The sequence below is a fragment of the Accipiter gentilis genome, chromosome 16 (assembly GCF_929443795.1).
Source record: "Accipiter gentilis chromosome 16, bAccGen1.1, whole genome shotgun sequence".
Classification (NCBI taxonomy): Eukaryota; Metazoa; Chordata; class Aves; order Accipitriformes; family Accipitridae; genus Astur; species Astur gentilis.
Window position 1 is genome coordinate 20,876,264 of NC_064895.1, and position 6,000 is coordinate 20,882,263.

Below are 6,000 nucleotides of genomic sequence, written 5' to 3' on the forward strand. Positions count from 1 at the left end.
GTAGGTGAGAGGCCGGCATTTGCGCCTCTCTAAGGGAAAGACTGAAGCATAAACTCAGCAGATACCTGTTTGATTTGGCTTGCCAGCAGGCCAGCCGCTTGTTGTGTACCTCCAATGTGGGAGGGAAGTATAAGGCAAGTACAATACAGATTTGTTGTAACCTGAGTTACGTTAGTTCTGCTGCTCTGTTTTCAAGTCAAGATAACTCGGTCTTGTGCTATGTCTGCATCTCCAGGCAGATGTCTTGGATCTCTGGTATACCCTCAGGTTACAATGTCTATAGGTAGGCAACAGAATGAGGCCTAAATGGTTGAAATTCATGACCTTAGAAGTAGGTGTCTCCATGTTGGAGCCCTCAAGTACATTATATATATATGCACTTACTACACCAGTGGAAAATAAAGTCACTATGGTCTCTGGAGCTAAAAGAGTGATACAGCTGATGCATGTCTAGCAGATCTCACATTTACATCGTAGATGAAGTGAAATGAATTCACCCTAAATCCTTCCTTATCACACTCCTCCAAAACAGTAACTACTAAAATGATACTATGTGGGTGTTGGAGATTTTATAGAAGTGGATGATTGTCCTTCAGAAAGACAGAGGAAAATAACAGCTCTAGAGACAGATGTAGCCATTTATGGTACAATGGCGTAGCACACGCTTTGGATGTTTCTCTCATGAGTCAAGTTTTCAGCATTCCGTAATGCAAGGAGAAGCAACTGCCATCTGGTGAGAGAAACAATCAGACTGAGGAGAATGGAAGTGAAGTCTCCTTGAGAGACCACATTGTTCTAGCTGGTCCTACAACCAGCTGTATCCATTCCTTCTTCATAAGACTGGAGCCTCTGCTGAAATCAGTTGCTCAGGTGTTCAAAGCTACAATTACAAAACCAGAATGATAAATGCTACCCAAGCATTACACAGTCAGGGGAATTGGTCTGGGCTATGCTGAACTGGGGAGTACAAAAGGAGACCCAGGAATCATGGAAAGCTGATTGCATGGAATCTGCTTTTCCTTCCCAAGACTCCATCAGAAATGCCCATACCAACCCTGTGCAAGGTTGGAAATTCACCTACAGTATTTCCTTAATCCTTTGCCCAAGCTGCCTGCAAGAGCAGGCAGGAACTCATTACTACAAAGAGGGAAAAACTCTCCACCGCAATTGACCTTGCTGCCAAAGAGTGGTCCCGCAAACATTTAATTTACCTGTATAGATGGACTAAGTGACTAGCTCTACTTGCACAATTATGTCCCCCTGGAGAGCTCATGGAACAAGTCTTTACATTTATAACTTGTCTTATACATACTGTATCCGCAAGCTATCACTGTATAGAGGAAAAACTACTGAGAAGATTCAGAGCTGAGTTCACCTGCAGTTTCCACATCACTAAATCATCAAGGCCCAGGAAGACCTTTAACTGTCCTTGTGCCTTTGGCTCTTATTAAAACTGTCAGCCCAGACTTAATCCCTGCTGCAGGGTGAGGCCCTGCAGAAAGAATATAACACCTCCTTGTTCCAAGTGCCAAGTGCTTGTTAGAAAACCGGCAGCTGCCTGCTGGACAATCATTTCATTTCATAAAAGAGTCAATCACATAAATAATTTTCAGCTGCACTTTCCTTCTGGACACAGAGTGAGGAGCCGGCATATTTTGACTTACTAACCTGGTGAGATCAATGTGTGAACCACAGAAATAGCCAGAGCTCCCCATACACTGCTGAAGTCACCCACGCACAATGATGTGCTGCTCTTCAAGAATTTCTTCAATATCAGAAAGTCCCATCTTGTATGGTTTTTTCTACTAACTTCTGATGATCTTCTCGTAAGGAAATCTGCTTTGTGCAGGTGCTAAAACAGGCACCTGGGGTCACTCTGCAGGGTGCAGGGCACCCAAGACATCCACATGGTGCTGGTAGATGAGCAGAAGGTGTTAGGACATTCCCCCCTCTGTTCTGAGGTAGCAACTGGAGGCCCAGATGTCTCAGATGGCACCAGATGCTCACATTTAAGTATCTGAGGTGGTCTCAGGTGCCTGAACCTGCACATGAGTGTTTGGGTGGGTAGGAACAGGCAGGCGGGCAAGGCAAAGCCAGCATGTTGCCCGCATCAAATATTAAAGGCAGAAACATCGGTTACCTGGGTACTGATGTCAGCACAGCCCACGCCGACTTGCAAAGAGTTGCAAAGAGCTGTAGAACGGCAGTTGTGAACATGTGCCACTGTAACGTGTTAGGAAAGCACATTGCTAACAGGGCATTTGACATCCCATCCAGTAACATGTATCTGTGGCTTCGTCTACGCGGCTGTCGCTGCCCAGAGGCCTGCCTTTAACTTTGGTGGGAGCACTAAATGAATTCATAGGGACTGCGGAATTTAATACATTGCACATACCTCCTTTTTATACATCTATCTAGGCAAAGATATGTGGGCAAAATCTTGTTTTGACCTACATAGTAAAACTATGCAAAGAACCCGTAAGTGAGATGTGATTTGCTCATTTTATTAACTTGGGGGCTCTTTGAGACAGGGTTGGAGCAATGCAAAATAAGATGGAGCTTCACCAAAAGCTCTGCAGCAGCTGATCCTGCAGCTCTTACACACTCAGAAGTCCCCCTGACAGCACGGCACGAAGAAAAAGGGATGTGCCCACATAATGTATTCCTGTCCACAGCCAAATTCCCATCTCTACTGGGCTGCTTTACATATGTTTCACAGCCTGAGGGCAGAGAAACCGGAGCGAGTGTCTTCCAGACAGCTAGTGCTCTTCACAATTCATCTGTGCATCGGAAAACACCTTGCACTGAGGCTTGCTGCTATAAATTCCTTCACCGGGAGATGGTGCTCCTGCCCAGGGAGTGATCCGTCCCGGCAAGCCCGGGCCCTCCCGGGACTCGGCTTTCTGCTGGTGCTCGGTCCCACCGCACCCACCTGCTGAGGGGGGGTCCGGGGGGTCCTGTGGGACGGTTTCTTCTCCTCTGAGCTTCTCATGCTACTGAACAGCTGAAGGAGAAAGAGGTCCAGGGCATGAAATGTCTACAAGAATAGCTGGAAAAGGAAAGATGGGAAAGGAAAGCAGAAATTGTGGGGTTAAAATGCAAGCTGGATGAGAGGCCAGAAGATACGCTGGTGGTAAAAAGTAGTTTACGAGCTGTTCAGTTTGCCCTATGGTCTGTGCTGGTCTCTGTGGGGCCTTTTAGGTGAGAGGCATCTCTCCTAACTGCCAGGTGCCCACCCCAAATCACCCACGTCCCCTCCATCGTGGAAGGACATACTGCCCTGGCAAGAAGGTCAGCGAGACATAGTCTTTGAGAGAAGTGAACCAGGCCATGCAAAGCTGCAATCAAACGGGACTTTGGACCCACCTTCCTCCACACCTCCTCCTCCTCCTCGAAGCCCAGGACAGCAGCAGGCACAGGACAGAGTGAAGGGAGGAGGACGGGGCTGAAGCGGAGGGGGTGGCAGGTCTGCTCTGGCCCGCTGCACGGCTCAGCTGACCCTACGGCTCGGTGGTGTTCCCAGAGTAGCTGTCAAGGAAACCAAAGCCAATACCTCCAACGAGGTACCTCGTGTTGTTAGCTGCACTTAGGTAGGATGGATCTACCTGTTGATTCCTGCTCAAGATGATGTTCCCAAAAGGGAGGGAATCAGTTCTTGGGGACAGGACCTTCTTTGCCAGACCCCTGTCACTCTGGAGAACTTGGGCTGACCTTAAGGACTTAAGAATTTAGCTCCATTTGGCTGGTCTACAGCAGAAAATAAAAGCATGGGATTAAGAGCATTGAAGTGAATGACAGAGCAAAAGTAGCTGTCTGACAAGGAATAAACAATCCCAAAGGATGGGAAGATAACCTAAAGGGGAAAAAATAACCCCCACCTTCCGCCCACGTTCATAGCAGTGAACACCTGTGTCCAGAAAGTTAGAAGTGAGCCAGAACTGAGGTTCTTGGTCAGACTTTGCATCGGGATAGAGAGCAAAGGACTTGGTTTTGGTACAGAGAAATAAGAATGACACAAGAGCCATGAGCAGTGCTGGCTGGAGGGGGCAGAGAAGGGGTCTACTGGAATAGCTGGGAACTGGAAAGATCGGGGTGAAGTACTGTGTGCAATGGTCCCTTTCTTATGCTCCCTTGGGCGCGTGCTGGCAGACACTCTCCCAGCCAGGTGTCCCCTTCGGGGCTGGCTGATATCCCTGGGGCTGAGGACCCTTCTTCACAAAGGCGCTGGGAACTGGAGGACGAGAAGTTGGGGAGAAATGCTATAATCTGGGAGACAGATGAGAGAAAAAGGGACCGAATAGAGGTCAAAGGGTGAAATATGCAAAAATAAGGAAGCACGGAGCAGAGCGTGGGGAGAGCTGTGAGAGAGCACTTCCCCTGGTGACATCTCACATGGACAGCCAGGGCTGGAGAGGCAGCTGAGGTCTTTCTGCATGGGCAGACCAAAACCTCTGTAACAGCTGTCTCAGCTGGGCTCTTTGGTTAATGCTGGAGGCATCACTTTCTGGAGGTATGGCTCTCCCTCCAGTAACTGTTAATGGGAAGAAGGTGATTAGTTAGACTGAGAAAGAAGCTAAAATGAATCAAGGTGTATCCCACCTCTTCCGACCAGACACTAGCCTAGACTAGCACCATAAAGACACTTGGGATGAGTCATCGCCCCGATTCGGCATCTGTGGCTTGACGCATTGACAAATTACCTGCTGATTCTGCACTTTTCAAAAGGCAAATGGTCTTTTTTTTTTTTTTAAATTGACTGAGCGCTCAACAGCGTTTTGACTTGCTATCTTCAGGAGGCTTATGCCAGACCCTGTTGACCAGATGCTGAATAGGACGATTTTCCCCGAGGGGAATGGAAAGTCTAATCCAAGAAGCTTTTATGTTTCCAGAAGGATTGAACTCTTAGCAAAGCATTTCCGTAAGTCTCCTGTCCCCTAGCTAGAGTACAGTGTTCAAATAGAAAGTGATACGAGACAAGCATTGCTTTAGACATCCAGATTGCGGTGACGTAAGGTCTCTGGGCCTGAAGGAAAGCAGCCCTATGGGTTCTTTGGATCCATCTGATGTTTCATGCATGGACTTTTTACCTTGATTTGTCTTATCTTCCTTGGCTATCCCCGTGCAGACAATCAGGAAGAATTCAGCTTGGCTTCAGTTTAAGTAAGTTTTGGAAGGAGTTACTGGAAGATTTGGAAAGAAAATGATGCTGTTGCTTGGTTACTTGCTCAGCTGGCCTTGCCGTCACTTGTAGCCATCTCTCTAGAAGGCATTTGTTAAGTGAAGCCACAAGAGGCTTCTTGTGTGGTCACTACATGAAAACATATTCTTCCAAATAACCACTAGCATCAATACTCTGACCGCTCTGAACTTGCTCAAGACTTGCGAATTTGGTTGAGGCCCATTGGCTTAGCTAATGGAAACAGCCACAAACGTCTCCAGTTTTAAAGTGTGGAGGGGGTTTGTCACTGCAGTTTATTTTTATTCCATCAAAAAGTGCTGATGACAGGAAAGGTGAACATCTGTGGGGGTACAGGGTTGTGGGAACATGGCTATGACAGCAGGCACACGGTTATTGCTCGAGGATTTCCTTTCTGCCTCAGTTTCCTTCTTTGAGAAGTGGTCTTCCACAGCTGGTGGGGTTCTGGTTAAATCAAATACCCCTTTCTTTCCTTTGCTGAAGAGCATCTGTAGGGCAGCCCCTCTCTGGCAGGCAAGAGTCCCAGGCTGGGACCTTGCCCGCAGTTTTGCAAAGAGGATGCAGCCCAGGACTCAACCTCACGCACGGACATGAAGCCATGCTCCACACGCAAAAGTCCCCAACCGCCATGGACAACGCAGGAGGACAAGCAGGGCAGTGCTGGGGACCAAGAGACGGAGTGGAGGGAGGGAGACTGCAACGGAGGGGACGAGCTCAAGTGTCAGCCAGGCAGGAAAGATTCTTTCCTGATCCTGGAGGAATCAGCGTCCCAAAAATGGTGCCAGTATAAAAACAGGCTTAGT